The 21,465-nt window shown below is 44.4% G+C and overlaps 1 long non-coding RNA gene across 2 annotated transcripts in view; it reads right to left on the bottom strand.

Annotated features, from left to right (window-relative positions):
- Window positions 1–18,607, bottom strand: part of LOC120397555 — a 34,477-nt gene extending 15,870 nt beyond the window's left edge. The window contains exons 1-2 of one of the 2 annotated variants that reach the window (XR_005593861.1): window positions 18,571–18,607; window positions 6,209–6,385 (exon numbers count right to left, since the gene is read on the bottom strand). This is a non-coding gene — a long non-coding RNA (uncharacterized LOC120397555). Of the gene's footprint in view, window positions 1–6,208; window positions 6,386–10,288; window positions 10,353–18,570 lie in introns of those variants that run through there. The other variant, XR_005593862.1, reaches the window with a different exon arrangement.
- Window positions 18,608–21,465: the final 2,858 nt, after the last annotated feature.

Below are 21,465 nucleotides of genomic sequence, written 5' to 3' on the forward strand. Positions count from 1 at the left end.
CCTGTTGAGATCTGTAAATAAGGTATAAATGCCAAAGCTTTAAGGCAAAAGGCTAGAACAAGCAGATACCTCCAACACTTTTAGTGTTACAAAGATATTAAGCTTTCCTATCTAAGTAAACTTTTGTTTAAATAATCAAAGAGGCCCTAAACATGTCTCTGCCTCTCATTGACATTCCTTGCATTCAGAATGGTAAAATGGTCTTCAAAGCAAGTGACAGGTTTTTGATAAGAGTGCTTCCATACAATATATAATTGTACATGTCAAATTAAAATAACCTATAGAATGTATACTACCTCAGAATATTAAGCTTTGTCGTGGAATTCAAGATTCTCTCTAGCATTTAAGTGTCATGGTGAGTGGTATTTACTGGAATTATTATGGAAGAGAAATACATTCTTGCACATGACTTAACCGTACATGTATATTAATCCATGTGGGAGTCCTTCTAGACAGATTCTTATATAAACCAGTATAGTATCTGAGCCTCTTCCAGAAGGGCATTAAGTGACATGACTATGGGCCTGATCCTCCAACCATCACACACATGGGCAATTTCACTAATTTCAGGGGGACTATTTGCAAGAGTAGATTGCAGCATTCAGGGCTTTATAAATACAGCCATAATGAAATGCAGCCAATTCCTCTGCTAGCACCATTGTTCACAGATTCAGGGTACGTCTACACTATGGGATTATTCCGATTTTACATAAACCAGTTGTAAAACAGATTGTATAAAGTCAAGCGCACGCGGCCACACTAAGCACATTAATTCAGCGGTGTGCGTCCATGTACCGAGGCTAGCGTCGATTTCCGGAGCATTGCACTGTGGGTAGCTATCCCGTAGCTATCCCATAGTTCCCGCAGTCTCCCCTGCCCATTGGAATTCTGGGTTGAGATCCCAATGCAAAAACAGTGTCGCGGGTGATTCTGGGTAAATGTCGTCACTCAATCCTTCCTCCGGGAAAGCAACTGCAGACAATCATTTCGTGCCCTTTTTCCCTGGATTGCCCTGGCAGACGCCATAGCATGGCAATCATGGAGCCCTTTTTGCCTTTTGTCACTGTCACCATATGTGTACTGGATGCTGCTGACAGTCACGGTACTGCACTGCTACACAGCAGCATTCATTTGCCTTTGCAATATAGCAGAGATGGTTACCAGTCATATTGTACCGTCTACCATGCCATTGTAAATTGGCCATGAGATGATGGTTATCAGTCGTTCTGTACCGTCTGCTGCTATCATGGGTGCTCCTGGCTGGCCTCGCTGAGGTCGGCCGGGGGCGCATAGGCAAAAATTAATTCCTATGTTTTGTCTAAAAATAGAGTCAGTGCTGCCTAGAATATGGGGCAAGTGTACTAGAGCACCAGAGAGCACCGCCACTCCATGTCAGAGCCCCAGAGATCCCACAGAAATGATGAGCTGCATGCCATTCTAGGGGGTGCCCCTGCAACAACCCCACCCGTTGCTTCCCTCCTCCCCCAACCCTCCTGGGCTACTGTGGCAGTGTCCCCCCATTTGTGTGATGAAGTAATAAAGAATGCAGGAATAAGAAACACAGACTTTTTAGTGAGATAAAATGAGGGGGAGGAAGCCTCCAGCTGCTATGATAGTCCAGGCAGGACATTAAAGGGGGGGGGGAGAGGAGACCAGCCTTCTGCTGCTATGATAGTCCAGGCAGTACAGAATCTTTTCTTTATACATGACGGGGGGGGAGGAGCTGATGGAGCTCAGCCCCCAGTTGCTATGATGAGGACGGTTACCAGCCGTTCTGTACCATCTGCTGGGTATGACCAGGAGTCATTCCTATTTTTACCCAGGCGCCTCCGGCCGACCTCTCCGAGGCCAGCCAGGAGCACTCACGGGCTGATGACGAGAACAGATACCAGTCCTTCTGTACTGTACCATCTGCCACCGGGGAGGAGAGGGGAGAGGATGCTGCTGTTTAGCTCTCCAGCACCCCTTCTACCAGCAGCATGCAGTAGACATAGGCTGACACTGAAAAAAGGCGAGAAACTATTTTTTTCCCTTTTCTTTCGGGGGGGGGTGGGGTGGGTGAAGGGTGTAAATCGACGACATACACCCTGAAACACCCGGGAAAATGTTTTTGACCCTTCAGACACTTGGAGCCCACCCAAGAATGCAAATGCTTTTCGGAGACTGCGGGGACTGTGGGATAGCTGGAGTCCTCAGTACCCCCTTCCTCCCTCCATGAGCGCTGTTTGATTCTTTGGCTTTCTGTTACGCTTGTCACGCAGCACTGTGCTGAGTCCCTGCTGTGGCCTCTGGAGATTTTTTCAAATGCTTTGGCATTTCATCTTCTGTAACGGAGCTGTGATAGAACAGATTTGCCTCCCCATACAGCGATCAGATCCAGTATCTCCCGTATGGTCCATGCTGGAGCTCTTTTTGGATTTGGGACTGCATTGCCACCTGTGCTGATCAGAGCTCCACGCTGGGCAAACAGGAAATGAAATTCAAAAGTTCGCAGGGCTTTTCCTGTCTACCTGGCCAGTGCATCCGAGTTCAGATTGCTGTCCAGAGCAGTCACAATGGTGCACTGTGGGATACTGCCCGGAGGCCAATACCATCGATTTGCGGCCACACTAACCCTAATCCGATATGGTAATATCGATTTCAGCACTACTCCTCTCGTCGGGGAGGAGTACAGAAACCGGTTTAAAGAGCCCTTTATATTGATATACAGGGCCTCGTTGTGTGGATGGGTGCAGCGTTAAATCTGTTTAATGCTGCTAAAATCGGTTTAAACACATAGTGTAGACCAGGCCTCATACTCATTACAAGGGCAGAAAGGATCACTGTGATATCTAGTCTGTAACACAGTCAGAGATTCCCCATCATCTTAATTTAAAAAAAAGTTAAGAGTGATGGAGAATCCATCACAATCTTTGGTAAATTGTTCCAATGGTTAATTACTCACTGTAAAAAAATACACACCTTATTTCCAGTTTGAATTTGTCTAGCTTCAATTTCCAGCCACTGGATTGTGCTATACCATTCTCTGCTAGACTGAAGAGCCCATTATTACATATGTTCCCCATGTAGGTACTTTTAGACTTTAGTCAAGTCACCAGCTTCTCTTTGTTAAGCTAAATAGATTGAACTCCTTCAGGCTATCATTATAAAGCATGTTTTCTAACCCTTTTATCATTCTTGTGGCTCTTCTCTGAACCCTTTCCAATTTATCAACTTCCTTCTTGAATTGTGGACATCAGAACTGGACACAGATTCCAGCAGCAGTCACACCAGTGACAAATACAGAGGTGAAATAACTTCTCTACTACTACTCAAAATTCCCCCGTTTATGCATCCAAAGAACTCTTACACCCTTTTGGCCATAGTGTCACACTGAGAGTTTGGTGTTCAATACTGGTCAAAGACATCACAGACTTTCCTTGATCTTACAAAAAAGTAACTGATCCTTGGCATCTACTGAGATCAAACATAACCTCAGCTCAAGGACACATCTAAAAGTTTAAGAACTTGGCAAAAGTCATTGTTTTGCAAAATCCGAACCCACTGCAATATAATATGAACAGCATTCCTCAGTGCTGGCCAAGGGCAAACTAACTTATAAAAGTGCCTATTTCAATTTTAATATAAATAATGAATGTGGAATTCATACAAGATACAAAATCCAGGATGTATCTCTATTTACAGCATTATTTTTGTTTAATTTTGAATGCCTTGCCTATACAATAGAACTTAAATAAGCATAATATTTTTACATAAAGTTAAAGGATCAGAGTATAGACCAGTAACAGTAAAGCTGCATAGTCTAAATTACCACAGTGGTCTGACTTAGTTTGTGTTTATATACACATCCACCTTAAATAATAGAGTTGACTTATTAGGAGCCTCGTGCTTGACTATATGTCATCATTTGCAACAAGATATCAGCTGGCATAAATACAAAAATGAAATACAACTATTCCACCCTTTACCAGAGGCAAAAAAAACACTGGAATCATATGGAGCATTGTAGTGGTGTGAAACTCACAACCGTGGCACCTCCTGCTGGCCATTCTGGAATTAGCTCATATCCTTCTGCAGGGCACCCTCCTCTGGTGGTGCCTCCTTCGCTGCTACTCCCGCTTTGCTGTCTCCACCACTCTGTGAACCATGTTGCTCCCCGGGCTGTGGTGTCCTCTTCTGGGCACAGCCAGAGGACTGTCAGTCTATAGTCCAGCCATCTGCCTCAATGGCCTGCTACAGTCACCTTGCTACAGACTAGTCCCTTGCTCTAGGGGCAAACAGCAGCCTGTGTTGGCCACTTCCCTCAGTGCAAGTGGAGTCAGCTCTAGCATCTTATCTGCCCCTCCACCAGGGCCTCAGTCTGGCAGTGGTCAGCCAGAAACTCCTTCTGCTCTGCTACCCTGCCCAGCACTGCTCTAGCCATGGTGCTCCTAGGCAGCCAATCCTTCTCCCTAGCAGGCCAGGGAGTGCCCTCTGCTCTGTTGAGCAGCCCTTTATATATGGCCCCTGCTGGCCCTGATTGGCTGTTGCAAAACGCCCTCCTCCCATTTGGCTCGCTTAGTAAGCCCTCCTCTAATTGGAGGGCTCTGCACAGGCACCCTCTGGCCTGCTTTAACCCTTCCTCTTCCTGGTGTGGGGCAACTGACCCACTACAAGCATACATCATAGATTAAAACAACAACAATACTTAGGATAAATAGTCTGTATTCTGTGTGATATTAATCAGAGAATGCTCACTGAACAACAAAGATTATATACGTAATGTTGAAAATGGTCTGAAGTGTAAACTGCAGTAATAGGATAAAATGAACAAGGAAATTTGCTGCAGAACATCGGAGAAAAGAGGCTTGGATGCACTTCATGTTACTGCTGACTATGATCGAGTTGCCCAGCTCACCCGTTGACAGAGGTCAAATAGCACAGAATTTCAACACTGACAATGGAAGAGAAAAGTATACCATAGAAGGTTGGTTTTGTCCTCCCTATCCCCCCACACCCTACCATCCACAATCAAAAGAAGTACAAGATTGCATCAGAAAGCTCTAGCACAAAAAGGATTTTAAGGATTAAATCAAACATTCATTACCTCTACATGACCCATGTGCAGGGGCGGCTCCAGGCACTAGCACGCCAAGCGCGTGCTTGGGGCGGCAAGCCGCGGGGGGCACTCTGCTGGTTGCTGCAAGGGCGGCAGGCAGGTTGCCTTTGGCGGCATGCCTGCGGAGGGTCCGCTGGTCCCATGGCTTCAGCGGACCTCCCGCAGGCTGCTGCCGAATCCACGGGACCGGGGACCTCCTGCAGGCAAGCAGCTGAAGGCAACCTGCCTGCCGCCCTCATAGCGACCAGCAGAGCGCTCCCTGAGGCTTGCCCATGCTTGGGGCGGCAAATGCCTAGAGCCGCCCTTGCCCATGTGGTTGAATAGCAACAATTTGGAATTGGGGTCCCAGTCCTGGAGTGCCAATGATTTCCATGTGATCAGACCTATGTTGAAAGCCCCACACCACTCTTTCATATTATGTGCAGGTGCCCTCAAACTCCACCTCCTCCCATAAGCTTGGGCCTATCACTATTTTAAAGCAAGCTTCCTCCAAACAAGCAGTGGCACTAATCCTCAATGAGCACTAAGTCCATAACTAAGCCAGAAGTTTTAAAAAGAAGCCATTTCAGTTATCCAAGTACAAAGGCAACATTGGAAAAGGGTCTTACATTTAAATTTAAAAAATAGCCCTCCCAACTTCCTGCTCCACACTTGGGTCTTTCGCAAGTAGAATTCTCTAATTAAAAAAATCATATCTGAGCTGATAAGCATAAGTAATTTCATACTCAAAGTGGTGGGAGTTTGGTTCTGAAGTTGTAAATGCTTGGGAAAATAGAGTTTTATGACAGAAGTGCTATCTCAGCCTTAACTACACAGTCCCTGGAGTGGTACTAAAAAGTTTTTTTTGGTTTTTTTTGAGAAGAGGATAATAGAGAGAAAAAAAGTACCACACCAAATTTGGTGCAGAGGCATAAACTCTTCTAATGTGCAGCTAAGGAGATATATCTGGGAGGTTTTAAAAATAAAATAAAAAAACCCCAGAGAGCTATTTGCTCAATACTGCATCAGACATAGGGCCAGGTAGCAGTAAAGGAGCATAGACAGAAATGTTATTTGGACTCATGTCCATATGATCTTTTTACATGCTAACCACAAAAGTGTTCTGAGTACCTGGGTACACTCAGCTTTCTCCACCAAGATGTCTTCCTTCTGCTGGCACAGGCAAGATGTCTTCCTTCAGTCAGAGCTCTCCAAACACCACATTTTAACTCTCAAGTCAATTGCCAATGTCATGCTGATTCAAACTGACAGGTGGCCTCAAGATTAAGGTGTTTCCAAACTTCAAATCTTTGAATGATAAAATACCACACTGCCTGTGTCAGTCCTCCCATTTCAAAGACCAAATAAATTGTGCTATAGCCAATAGGTTCATGGATCTGTAAGCATCAACTCTTAGTATTAGGCAATTTACAGAATTCCAAGTTTCAAAGAAAAAAATTCCTCAGTTCTCAAAATTCATACGCATATTATGACAAGTACAAATTTAAAATGAAAAAACAAACTTACTCCTTTGTTTAGAAATTGAGCCACACTGTGTTTTAAAAAATACCCAAAATACACTGGAGGTCAGGGCAGAGGGCTGGGTGTGTGTGGGGGGTGCAGGTCAGAAGGCTGGGGTGCTCGGCTCGTAAGGGTGCTCCCAGCCCCCTGCCCTGAGCGGCTTATGGCAGGGGGCTGGAAGGGATATGCCCTGTTCCACCCTCTTCTCCAAGGCCCCTACCTCTCTCTGCCTCCTCTACAGAGCAGCGAGCATGCTGCCGCTCTCCCCCCTCCCCCTCACAAGGGCAATCAGCTGATTGGCGCAGGGAAGGAGAGGGGGAGGGGCAGGAAATCACCACGCTGGGGGAAGAAGCGGGGGAGGGGGGAAGCTTGGCTGCCACAGGGCCAAGCTTCTGCCTCCTGCCCCCACAAGGGGGAGCGGTGGGGCTGAGTGGGGCTGAGGGCTGGGACCGCGGCAGCGTGCCACTCGAAATCAGCTTGCGTGCCGTGTTTGGCACGCATGCCGTAGATTGCCGACCCCTGCTGTAGCAGCAGGGAAGGAGGGCAGGACATGGGATTCATGTGGACAGAATAGTTCAAAAGAACTAATTACTGTAACTATTCTTTCTTTGGGTGTCTGTCTGTGTGGATCCCATTCTTGGTGATTGGCTAGAAGTTAACCTCCTAAAGAAGTTGGGAGCTAGGAATCTAACCAAAATAAGTATAGGACAGTTCAGTCAAAATGGCATCAGATGTAGAGGCTGACACTAGAGACTACTGATTAGTACAAGTATGAACAGAGCTCCAAATAACTGTCCTACAAATTTCATCTATAGGAACCCTATTGATGGATGCTCTGGAACTTGCTTGAGCTCTAGTAGAATGAGATTTAATCAGAGAAAGGGGAGCCACTTCATTTAATTCATAAGACCCTAATACAATCAGAGATCCATTTTGAAAGCCCTCTAGACTTATCTCCAAAAGCTACAAGTAGCCTGGTTAATTTATGAAATGGTTTCATTCTATAAAGGCAAGAAGATAAGCTCCAGGCCCTAGTTCTGAGAGCACTAGCTTCCACAGGAAATGAATGAGGCTTGGGGGTATGCGGGGGGACACTGGTAAATGTATATATGGATTCAGGTGAAAGTCTGAAATTACTTTTGGTATAAATTATTTAGTATATGGAGGGCCAGCCATTAAACCCTACATCTTGCTCACACTCCATGCTAAAGTAATTGCCACTAAAGGTATGTCTATACTGCAAAAAACAGGTGTGTTCTTAACTCAGGTGAGCTAATCCATGTGAGCTAACTTGGGTTAGAATAGCAGTTCAGACATGGGAGTTCTGCTTTTAACTCAAGTTAGCAGCATGGGTTAAAATCTATAGTATGTCTGAACCGAAGCTGGGAGCATGCCTCCCAGACTGAATAGACAGACTCACAGTAGCTTTCTAAAAATAGCAGAGTGGACATTTTTCAGAGTAGCAGCCTGTTGTCAGATGCTACCGGTGTGGTGCTCTGCTCTGTTCAGTGTTGATATCACTCGGCTGCGTGCGTGTGTTCCCTCTGTGTGCCGTCCCAGCTCTTCGAAGATAGCTGACACAGCAGGCCCAAAGAGAACCCCCAATGACCACAGAGTCTAGTAAGGTACGAAGGCACGTCGGCCAGGTTTATTGCCGTATGGACACAATTGCAGTTCCCCCTAGATCGTTACTCTACAGGGCATACTACGAGAGAGTGCCTCTTGGCAATGGCCTCGGCTCAGTCAGTGGCGGGACTTTCCACTGCCCCCTTGACCGGACAAAGACACCGCCTCAGGGATGCATTCTTATACACAGGTACAAACAAATTACACATCACTCCTGACGTATTGAGGTGAACCCTTCTATGTAGTCAGGTGCCGCCTCTCACCTTGTACATGTTGGTTCGAACAAAACAACTCTATCCATCATATTACCCTTTTGCCCCTGTCATTGGGATGGGTCAGTCTGTTCCTTGTTATCTATGTGTTCAGTATTGGTATGTCCTGGTACCGTGTTTATGCTTCAATACACTATGTGGATATATGTTTATGCAACATCAGCCCTTTTCTTGCCAACTTCTATGAGCAGGGGCCTGCCTCTAGCTCACAGCCTAACTTTGCCTTATATTAGCAAAGTCTTGACCATTACTTTAGTTCAGGCCTCAGGCTTCATACTGGGCCTTTGATACCAAAGTGTCTGTCTCAGGGCCTCTACCTACTACACAGCTGTGTTAGTCTGTATCCACAAAAAGAACAGGAGTACTTGTGGCACTTTAGAGACTAACAAATGTTGTGGCTACAGCCCACAAAAGTTTATGCTCAAATAAATTTGCTAGTCTCTAAGGTGCCACAAGTACTCCTGTTTTTTAGTGTCGACATTGCAGCTCAGGCAGCATCTTGGGCTCTCAAGCCCACCCAAAGCCCTGGTCTGAGCTCAGGTGTCTAGCCCAAGTATCTGACGGAACTGCAACATCCACACTGTTATTTTTAGTGCACTAGCTCAAGCCCTGCTAGCACAGGTCTCCTTGCATAGCTGGGATGCCTGCAGGAGGTCCTCCGAAGCCGCGGGACCAGCGGACCCTCTGCAGGCCAGCCGCCGAAGACAGCCTGCCTGCCGTGCTTGGGGCAGCAAAATGCCTAGACCCACTCCTGAACACGAGCTGCTAATCTGAGTCGAAAGTAGAACTGCTGTGTCTTCTTAGCTATTTTAGCCCAAGTTAGCTAACCATTGTTAAGAACACTTTTTTTTGGCAATGTAGACATACCTTAAGAAAGCAGTCTTAGTTGACAGGTAGTACAAAGAACATGGCAATGGTTTGAAGGGCGGTTCCATCAGAGAGATAAGAAGCACATTTAAATCCTATGAAGAGGGAAATAATTGGAGGAACCCCATATAATATTAACCTGTGGCAGGTCAGTCTAATAGCCAGCTGGCCTAGTGGTCAAGCAATGGCTACACAGCTCTTTTTGGTCTGCATGTTCTAGAGGGGGGCCCTGCCACGTGGTGGACCCCAGTTTCTCCTGTGTGCCCCTCTTCTACCTTTTAGAATTCTGTCACAATGGCCAGGGAGCAGAACATAGGCTTCCCATACCACCAGGTCTTGGCCCAGGGCTCTAAATAGGTGTTGCAGTGTCCAGATCACTCATTGGTCCACCTCAAGTTATATTTCCCCAGAGTTGATACCTACCAGGCTTGGCTCCTCCATCTGTAGGGAGACCATATTTCCCACAGGACACTATGTGGGGCTAGACCAATCCCTGCTCCACACTCCCAGGGTGGGGCTGGCATCACTGCTCACCCAAGCCCTGCCTGTCCCCTGCACAAGGCTGAGGATGGCATAACTGCTCTCTCAGAGCCTGCCTGCCCTCTGCCCACAGGGCTGGCATAACCACTCCCCCCCCATTTCTCTGCACCCTACTTTTTTGACAACTGATCAAGTTGGCAAAAGCAAACAAGACAAATGTCCACTTTTGCTAAAAAAAATCAGGATGGCCAAGACAGGGCTTTAAAAAGAGACTGTCCCAGCCAAAATGGGACATATGGCCACCCTGACCATTTGGGGCATGGTCACAGTCTTAGAAGTATCAGCTTAATCCACCATGGGGACAACATCCCACTCTTCAGACCCTCTCATGGGTTCTCAGGGGGGAAGGAGGAAGTATGGATCACTGCTCTTAGAGTGGCCTTACCCAGGTTGCAGTCACTCCCTCCACTGCTCCAGGCAGTAACCTCACTTCCTGGTGCAGCTTGTAACTCCTTCCCCATGTCACTGGGCTACCAGTGCCCTTTAAAACCCCTCCATCTGGAGTATGCCCTGCAGCTGTTGAGGGGTGGGGCCTCTCTGGCCCAGTACTGCTCTGTGCCTTGCTCTGGTTTAGTGTGGGGTCTATATACCCCATCACATAATCCTTTTACAAATTTAGATGTAGAATTGTGACAGTACCATAAAGAGTGGTACGGAGGCAGAAACTGAAACTGGATAACAGGACAAAAATTAGGTCTGTCAAGTGATTAAAATTTAATCACAATTAATCACACGATTAATCGTACTGTTAATAATAGAATACCATTTATTTAATTAGTTTTGGATATCTTCTACATTTTCAAATATACTGATTTCAATTACAACACAGAATACAAAGAGTACAGTGCTCTCTTTATATTTATTTTTATTACAAATATTTGCATTGTAAAAAACAAAAGAAATAGTATTTTTCAATGTACCTAACACAAGTACTGTAGTGCAATCTCTTTGTCATGAAAGTTGCACTTACAAATGTAGAATTATGTACAAAAAATAACTTCATTCAAAAATAAGACAATGTAAAACTTTAGCACCTACAAGTCCACTCAGTCCTACTTCTTGTTCAGCCAATGGCGAAGATAAACAAGTTTGTTTACATTTGCAGGACATAATGCTGCCTGCTTCTTGTTTACAATATCACCTGGAAGTGAGAACATGTGTTGGCATGGCACGGTCATCATCTGAGACTGCTATAACATGAACTATATGGCAGAATGCAGGTAAAACAGAACAGGAGACATGCAATTCTCCCCCAAGGAGTTCAGCCACAAATTTAATTAATGCATTATTTTTTTTAATGAGCATCATCAGCATGGAAGCATGTCCTCTGGAATGGTGGCCGAAGCATGAAGGGACATATGAATGTTTAGCATATCTGGCACGTAAATACCTTGCAATGCTGGCTACAAAAGTGCCATGTGAATGCCTGCTCTCACTTTGAGGTCACATTGTAAATAAAAACTGGGTAGCATTATCTCCCATAAATGTAAACAAACTTGTTTGTCTTAGCGATTGGCTGAGCAAGAAGTAGGACTGAGTGGACTTGTAGGCTCTAAAGTTTTACATTGTTTTGTTTTTGAGTGAAGTTATTTTAACAAAAAAAACCTCTACATTTGTAAGTTGCACTTTCAACATAAAGAGATTGCACTGCAGTACTTGTGTAACCCACACACCTCCTGGGTGTGGTGCTCTGTCCCATCTAGTGGCACCAAGACCACTTGGAGAACGAGACTAATGAGTCTGTTCTACAGCTCTTAGCTAAGAGCCATATAGCTTTTAGCTCAAGCAGTAGAGGCTCATGGACTAAGCACCAGAGGCCCCAGGTTCAATCCTGCCCGCCAATGACTGGGGGGTCTGTCAGTATTACACTTGTATGAAGTAAATTGAAAAATACTATTTCTTTTGTTTGTCATTTTTACAGTGCAAATATTTGTAATAAAAAGATAATATAAAGTGAGCACGATCTACTTTGTATACTGTGTTGTAATTGAAATCAATATATTTGAAAATGTAGAAAAACAAAAAAATATTTAATAAATTTCAATTGGTCTTCTATTGTTTAACAGTGCGATTAAAACTGCAATTAATCTCAATTAATTTTTTTGAGTTAATCACTTGAGTTAACTGCGTTTAATCAACAGCCCTAATAAAAATCCTTGCACATTAATCCAGAACTGTCAATCACCGTGTCAAAGTTACTGCCTTTGGCTAGGTCCAGCATGCGATGTTACAGTTGAAGAAGCAGAACCTTTCTTTTTTTATAATGTGATCTTGTCTTGAAAGGTTTGAGAGGTTTCCGATGGTAGAAATAAGAAGAGGATGGCCTTTGTCTTGAAATCACTTGAAGTTTGAAATTGCTTCCTTCTGTGTGCCAGGATACAGAGACAAAGATAGAAGAATTCCTCTCAGATCTTTCACTGAGTGTAGCACCTCATCAGTCTTTGAGCTAATAAATCATGTCCTTCACAAATTAAACTCTCTATTGTTATCTGGACTTCTTTTGGGATAGTAGATGCAATCCAGAGGCCATCATAACATCAGTGTTACATCATAACACCAGTAACACTGATCTTGAGGCTTTATCAGCAGCATCAAGTGCAGCTTGTAGACTTGATGATTAACTGTTATTCAGCAAACAGCGACTTAAGCTTCTCTTTAGACTCCACAGGAACTTTATCCAAAAACTGGAAAACTATCTCGTTGGGGGTAATCATACTTAGTTATTAAATCCTGATAGTTAGCAGTTCTAACTTGTAAACTACCCAGGGGATATATCTTCCTTCCAAAAACATCTAAGCTTTTCTGTTCATTAGCTTTTGGGGTGGATTAAGTTGCCTTGATTTTTATTTGCAGCTGCCTCTACAAACCGTCCTGAAACAAGGCAAGCATAAAAATTCTAAAATCCTCTTTTTTTTTTGGACCACTTCTAAAGGTATTTCCAAGGTGTTGGCCATTCTCTAAAGGGGATCCTCAAAAACTTTGTAGTCCTCCATTGTAGATGGAATAAAAGCTTCATCCAATGAAGATGAAGAAAATCCCATAGGAGCTGAAGGATCTCCCTGCTGGTTAAAATTATCATCCCTCTCACTTTGTATTTCTTGGTCCTCTGCAAAAAGATTATCTTCAGGTAACCACTCTTTGAAGTTCCACTGGTGGAGGAAATTTACCCCTAGATGTGGGGTGACAGACATTATATGAGGCAGACTCCTGAGAACGAGGAGTCCATGATGGTCAGTATGGACATGATTGCATCCCATAAGGATAGGACATATGATGCCAAAGAGGAGGTATCCATCGTTTTTGTGATCTGTCTGAAGCATGCCTCCTATGATGAGAGTAGGAATGAGATGCCATTCTCTTGTCTAAATCCTCTCCCTGGAAAGGTCCAGGGAAAAAAGAAGCAAATCTAGGAGAAGGACTTCTACTAAATGCAGATAACAAGCAGTCCCGGATTAACAAATTTGGCGCCCCTAGGCCCTCAAAAAATCCCCCCCCGCCAGATCACCTCTGCTCCCCTGTGGTAAGCCTGGGAGGGAGGGGGGAAAAGGGGAGTTGTGGCACGCTCGGGGGATGGCAGCGGTGGAGTGGAGGTGAGCTGGGGCAAGGAGCCGTTCCCTGCCCCCTTCCCGCCCCCCAAGAGTCACTCCCTGCGCCCGCCGGCCCCAGCTTACCTTTGCTCCAACTCCTCCGATCGCGCCGCTACTCGCTTCTGCCTCCCTCCCTCCTACCCTCCCAGCGCTTTTGTGCAGCGAGCCTGGGAGGGAGGGGGGAGAAGGGGAGTTGTGGCATGCTCAGGGAATGGCAGCGGTGGAGCAAAGGTCAGCTGGGGTGGGGAGCGGTTCCCGCCCCCCCCCCCCCGGTTACTCCCTGCATCTGCAGGCCCCAGCTCACCTCTGCTCTGCCTCCTCCAAGCGCACCGCTACTCGCTTCTCCCTCCCTCCCAGCGCTTTTGCGCGGCAAGCCTGGGAGGGAGGAGGGAGAAGGGAAGCATGGTGCGCCTGGGGGAGGAGGCGGGCTGGGGATTTGGGGAGAGGTCGGAGTTGGGGAGGGGTCACAAGCAAATTTGCCGCCCCTGCAAATTTGCTGCCCTAGGCCTAGGCCTTGTTGGCCTAGGCGATAATACGCCGCTGATAACGAGGAAGCAGAAGAATAATACCCCTCAAAAGGGGTTGTTGTTCCTTGTAGAGTAGTAAGAAATTGAAAGACTTGATATCACATGATAAGAAGAGATCTGTGCTGACAAAGTGGGATGCAATGAGATCTTCATCACTAGTACCCTGGGCTCCAGTATCATATCAGGCTCACAGACTACAGACAAAGATGATGTACATCCAGCAGAAGAGATTCAGTTTGCAAGTGATTGTCCAATCTGCATGTGTTGTAAACATGACTGGAACAGAGGGTGTCTTCACTGAGGAAAAAAGTACAGAAGGAAATAATACTGAATCAATGGGTACTCATGTCTAAGCCAGTGCCAAAGAATTTCTCATTGTTAGTCATTAGTGAGCTAGCTGTAAATGGTACTCAGGGCCATCCTTACCCATACGCAAAGCATACAGCTGCATAGGGCACCAGGAAATGTGGGGCACCATATTTCCTGGTGCCCTGCGCAGCTGCATGCTGCTCTACCCCTGCTCCGGCTCTTTCCTATGGCCCCCACCCCTGCTCTGCCACAGCCCTGCCTCTTCCCACCCCTGCCCCACCCCTTTCTGCCCCACCCCCACCCCCACTCCTCTGAGGAGCGCAGGCAGGGCTGGGTCCGCACTCACCAGCGGTGGGAAGTGCAGTGACCCGGCCCCAGCTGTGCCGCCGGTGAGGGCTGGGGAGTGGTTCTCCCCTGCCCCCCAAGCCAGCCTCCCCACTACGGAGTCCTAGAGCCTGCTGCCCCCTACCCCCCCACACAGAGGCCTGGGCCCCCACCCCATGGAGGGGCTGCATAGGGCCCCAGAATAGCTAAGGATGGCCCTGATGGTACTGAAGTTGATGGAACCAAAGGCTGAAACCCGGTGACCAGTTTTGAGCCGGTACAGGTGAGGCAGTATGTGGTGCCGACTTAGCAGCTGAAGTTTTATCAGAGTCTGGAAAATGATGGCATGTAAGCTTCTTCTTTGAGGGTAGTGAAGAGGGAGACCAGTGTCAAGTTCCAGACTTTGAACAGTGCTCTCTTCTTGAATGGACAGCAGGGGCAGCTGACTGATCCCAGGAGCGCTGCACCCCTTTTATAGACCCTGTTCTTGGTACATGGTCTCTTTGTCCCCCAAATGCCTACCTTTCCAATGGTTGGAACTCTAGATGACTGCAGTTTTGAGGAGGGACTAGAAGAGTCCTTCCTTGGAAGAATATCTGAACCAGACACCTCATTCACTGATCTATCAAAAAATGAACGATTTGCTTCTCAGGCTTTTGAGTGCATTTGGAAGAGGATTTATGCTACACTTCTCAGGGAAATGGTCCTTCCCTAAGCAAAAACAAACATTCAACAAGCCCATCATATAAGGGCATAGTGGCCTCTTAGGAGAGGTCAGGCTTAAATCCTGAGGACTTTGAGTCAGCCAGGAGGCTGGTGCCTCAGTACCAAAGCACTGACTAAAACTATTATTTGTTTCCTTTCTTTCTTTGTCAATGGGCTATAAAATAAATAAGGTAACAACTAACTACAACTAATTACACTATCAACTATGCAACAATCTGCTACGGGGAATGTTGATGGATACTGAGGTTGTTCCTTCTCGCTGCTACAGGCTGTAAGAAGGAAATGAGTGGTGGTTGGGGTCACTCTAACCATTATGCCCTCTGGGGGGAGGTAAGGAAGGGGAAACACAAGGGCATTCAATAACCCTAACAAACACTCCTGGTTAAGATTCTGATCTCATGCACATGAGATGCATGCACACCAAGAGTGGGATCCACATGGACAGACTCTAGTAATCACTACTTCTTCTCCTATTAAGTCTAGAAAAATAAGCTACTTTACTTCTTGCTCACTTATCTTAGTTTAAACAAGTAAACCAAGAAGCACTTTACTCTTTCATCTTTTTTCTCACTGAACATATAATTGTTTTCTACACTAGCCATCCCTATAGCTGTAATTCACCAGCATTCATCATCATCATTCATGCCCGTCACCCCAACCGGGGTATGGGCCGCCAACAACAGATCTCCATAGTCTTCTATCCTGGGCCATTCGCTCTAGCTGGTTCCAGGTATAGCCCATTTTTTTGCTATCAACCTGAAGGTCGCGTCGCCAGGTATTTCTTGGGCGGCCTCTTTTCCGCTTGCCTTGGGGGTTCCACTGCAGTGCCTGTCTGGTGATGTTGGTTGGCTGCTTGCGTAGTGTATGTCCTATCCAGCCCCACCAGCAGTGCAAGAAAACTGGTGGCAGCAACAGTAGAAGCTGTAGTGTGGATAGTGCTCAGGCATTTTACCAGCATGGTAAATCCTGCTAATATTTATGCACATGAGTAACTTCACATGTGAGTATTTGCAGGATCAAGGCCTAGGTGCCCTAAAAGTTTAAACATCTGAGCCTTGTCTACACTATTGCCTCCACTATTTCTACCACCAATGATGAACTACAAATATTACATTTGCTAGTGTAGGCGCAGCCCATGGGAAGTGAGGGTAATAGATGGTCATCTATATTTCTGCATCTCAGGCTCAGTCCTGCTAATCTGAACAATTTAAAGCTGAAGGAAAAATAAGGAATTTTTTTATTCTCCAAAGAGGGCAACTTTACAGTTTAATAAGGATTCCAGAATTTTTGAAATTTGAATGTAATTTGTTTGTTACAAGCAGGCATGAAACACATACATGGGTTTAATACACGTCAACTCCTAGCCAACTGCAATCATTAAGAATGTTAACTTTAAAATGGCTTTATGAACAAATATTGTTCTAATGCTCTCCTGTTATGCATGTTTGTGAAAACTCAAGACAAATGCCATTCTCTCAATCTAAATGGTCAGAATGTTTGATAATGCCATGGCTTTTTCTGTCAGTTCCAATTAAGATATTAGGTAGTGGCCAGCATATCCCTATAAGTGATTTTGTAAAGTGACATATGAAAACTGAAAGTATTATTTACTATGACTGACATTTTCCACTGCCTCCCCATTAACAAAACAAGTTTCCAATTACACTATCCAAACCCCTTAAGAAATACATTTATTAGCCACAATATACAATCACACAGTGTAATAGCCTGTTAAAGAAAACTTCAGGTTGCCTTAGGGTGACCAGACAGCAAGTGTGAAAAATCGGGACAGGAGGTGGGGGGGGAGGCAATATGAGCCTATATAAGAAAAAGACCCCAAAATCGGGATTGTCCCTATAAAATCGGGACATCTGGTCACCCTGGGTTGCCTTAAGAGGCTATAACTTTAGTAGGCCATCTGATTTCTATTAAAGGAATGTGGTCAAATAACAGCTTTGTGATTCTATGAATTTTTACGTTAAACAACTAAGGATGTACCACAGTGAAAATTTCTAAGACTAAAGCCCACACATCATTTGAGTGCTTACAAAACGAACACAAATACAATAACTTTCCTTCTCTGTTATCCTCTGCTATACTGAACTGCTTATTTTAACAAGAGAAGTTGTGTTTCCTCCCCTATCCTCCTAAATTTGAGCCCTGATTTTCTGATTTATTTCCGTTGTTGAATGTTTTTGTTTTAAAGGGATAGCAATTAATGGACTCCTCAAGACAGACAACGATTGTCTAATGCTAATTCATTATGCAACACTTTGTCTACAGGTGGCCTTTTGTTCAAACAACACAATTAGGAAGACCTTAATGATAATATGGATTTAGCCATAGCATGCTGGTATGGATTTAAACTATAGGACTTTTCCTTCAATCAAACATAAAAGCCATTTTATGAAGAATTGCCATTCTGCTTCAGTTCTACTTCTGTGTTATCTGGCATTCCCTCTGGGCCACGAGAGGCCTTCAAGTCAAAGGTTAATACTGGCATTTATGGTTCTACATTTTTGTTTATATGAACATATAACCACATAAAAACAAACCTGCTTCATTTCCACATTGACTCATTTCAACAGCAGTTTCCAGCCAGCACGATATACATGCAAGACAAATGTACTGTTATTACTCAAAATACGGTGATGATAATGAGTTAAATAACCTTTTGAGCAGATACATTCTCAACCTGCAGAAGTTAAATATGTTCAGGTTTTGTGTTCTTGACATTAGCGTATTATTCCTCTAAATTAAATGAACATTCTGAGAACTTATTTACCCCCTCAGTCAGTCTCCCCTTCATCACTCAGAGTAAGAAAATAAAAAAGTGGCAATTATTCTGCTTGGATTGTAAACTAATTTTATGTGATAATGAAAGAAATCCTAATCCATTGGTCTGCTGTGATAAGCCTTTCCCAAGACTGGTAAGAGAAGCAAAATTCATTTACAAATACATCTACATTATTATACCTTTACCCCACATGCCCTACTTTTGGAATCTGTTGATCTTTTCAATATTGATGCCAGGCTTCATTTATTTACTGAATCATACACTTTGTAACTGGTTCCTCAGTGCCCACTTGAATCATGGAGAAAGAGGGGCACAGAGGAGAAAGAGAAGTAATACAATTTTAAGCAGGATGTTTTCTCTGGACTAGATTGCTAGGTCTTTCATTTGTACATCTTACTTTCCTTTCTTTCTTCTCTGTTCCTCCTTTGCTTGCCTGTATTAAGTGCATACACTTAAAGGTCCACTTAGTCTGATAGGGAATATGATCATAATGGGGTATTCCATCATAATCAATAGAATCTTTCAAGCCAGTGGAACTTGAAAAGCACCCCCTGGACATGGAGTTTCCCTACTCAGGTATGTGTACTCTGGACAACAGGGAAAAGCAGGGAGAGTTTACATAGTGATGGATGAGTGGAGGGAGAGGGAAACAAATGTGAGTACAAAAAGAAAGGGAACAAAAAAGTAAGAGGAGGAGAACCAGCTTTGAAAGAGAACAAGCACCACTTACAAAAACATTTAAATTAAGTTGTGGTCAGGGATTCAGGGGGCTAAATAAGATGGGGGCAGAGGGATTGCTGTTTCCCTGCCTCTCTGTAGCTCAGGCCCACAGCTCTTCCTCCTCTGAGGCTTTTGGCTGGTGAAGCGAGAGCTCCCTCTCCTGTTTCAATCTACTTTAACCATGGCAGTACTGGTCTCTCTGTAGGAGTATATTTTGTTTTCCATGACTTTTTGCTCTCCTCTGCAGACTCCCATATGATATCTCCCTCACTCTGAAGATTTTGTCCATTATTATCTTTTCATGCAGCTCAAAGTTCAAATCAGATTCCTTTAATTTTTTCTCCTTCCACAGCTTATTTTGTAATACAAAATGGGAAACATGCCCAGCCTGCTCTCCACAAAGACGCAAGTCTCATCCCTCTGGTTGGGAACCACTGTCGTAGTCAATACAAGCAATACCCAGCCATTCATTTAAGTGTGATGAGGAGGCAGCTGGCCAACTTCTTCAGAAAACAAGTGGAGACCTTTATAGGACGACAAGGTTAACCCACGCTACACATGCAGCCATGTTTGTGTAACCAGTCTGTGTCACTTATCTGACCCAGTTACAACAATTGTGTTTGAGCTGTGCCCCTATAGCAGCTTTTTCAAAATACAACCATATGTCAGCTACATTTGTGGAACCACACCTAGCACACTGGATAATTGTTTCTATTGGTGCATTCTGGACAGATTTCTCAAGGGATGTAGAGAGCAAGGAGGACATGCACAGAGTGAGGAAGGCAGACCAGTCAAACATTGCATAGGCACAGTCGGGGGGTTCTGTCTGCAAAACAAAAACAAACAAATAAAAAGCAGTGTTGTGAATAGGTTATCAGAAGACAATAATATGCCAGCTTAGGCTGGTGCACAGGGCAATACACATGGGCTACCACTATTATTGAGGAGCACCATATTGGGTGTAGACACATTTTTAAAGCAAACCATGTCACTAACTGCTTACAGACTTGATTAAAATTTGCAGTATAAACAGTGCCCAATTTCACTTCCAATGAGCATGGATTTCCATGGTCTGGGTCCTGAAGTAGGGTTTCCAAAATGCAAAGCAAAAAGAAAAATACGTGAAACTAAACTTATTATCCACTTGGATTCCCGCATTTCCTTTCTGCCAATTTCTCTTCCATTCAGTAAGTTCTCACATACACTCTGCTATCTATATGCTGTTGGTTTCAATTCTTTTTCCTGTAGTCACTGATACCACCACCCCACAACACATACATCATTCTCCCCGTCACCATTTAACCCCTGTCTATCCCTTGGTCTTGATTCCTTTCAGTGGCATATGACACATTCTCCAACAACAGTCCATGGTATTCTCTTCCCTCTTGCATCTTTTAATTAGCACTTGCTTTCTGCTGCCTTATTTTCTAACATTTACTTATAGGTGCTGGAACTAGGAGTGCTGGGGATGCTGCCACACCCCTGGCTTGAAGTGGTTTCCATCATATACGCGATTTACAGTCTGGTTCAATGGCTCTCAGCATCCCCAGTATACAAATTGTTCCAGCACCCCTCTATCTACTCATCTAACCCTTAAATAACTTTTCTTTTCACTTCTTCAGAGCTAAACACAGACCACCTCATCTACATGTGTGGGAAGAAGCATCCAAGTAGGATCTACTTAAAACATACATAGGCACTGTTTGAACTTCTTAAAGCCTTAACAAAATGAATAAGAGTTTTCAGGATTGAACCTCAGTTAAGAAAAGAAGGTGGCAAGGGAGGCTTGAATCACAGCAGAGGTATGGTTGTTTGGGTGCCTTTTGGTGCCATTTGGCTGTCCCATGTCAACATGAGATTGCATAGCAAGCAGTATGGGTTGTAATTTATAGTTTTGTCATCTAACCTTTAGTTATCATGTTTCCCCGATTCTTTTTTCTGTTTTTATTTGCACTAAAAATCCCCTTTATAAAGATTTTAAAACTCAAACTATCAAACTCAGTTTTCCTCTACAGTACTCTTATAATCAAAATCCTGTCAGTTTTTGCCATAGTTCAGGATATTATGAGATCTTAAATTATGTTTCTCTATCTTCACTGAAGCTTTAAAAATGCCTTTTAAACAACCTAGTATGACAGTAAGTGTCAGTGTTCTCATGCCATTTGGGATTCTCCTTCTAGGCTGTTTAGTATTGCAGTCAAAGAAGCAACGTTTAATTTTGTCTTTTCAACACAGATGACTGGCAATATTCTATATATACAATCTCAACAAATAATTCCCTAACTTTTTCTTGTAAAAAGGTTATTTGTCTGTGCCACAGTTCAAAAGGAAAGCACCACACAGGGGCCCAATACAGAGGTAGCAAGGATCCAATTTTGACTAGGGCACTGGAGGTTGATACCACAAGAACCTTTGTGGGCTGCTCCAGCTGCAGTGGGGGTGACCAGTTTGCAATCCTTGTTAAAAAGCATGCTTGTGTGCTGCCATCAGTCTCTGGGTGAGCTCTTCCAAAAGTAATAAACTGAGTACAAATATGCTTTACTACTCAATTTTTTGTCTTCCTGGGGGAGAG

Source organism: Mauremys reevesii, linkage group 2, assembly GCF_016161935.1.
Source record: "Mauremys reevesii isolate NIE-2019 linkage group 2, ASM1616193v1, whole genome shotgun sequence".
Lineage (NCBI taxonomy): Eukaryota > Metazoa > Chordata > Testudines > Geoemydidae > Mauremys > Mauremys reevesii.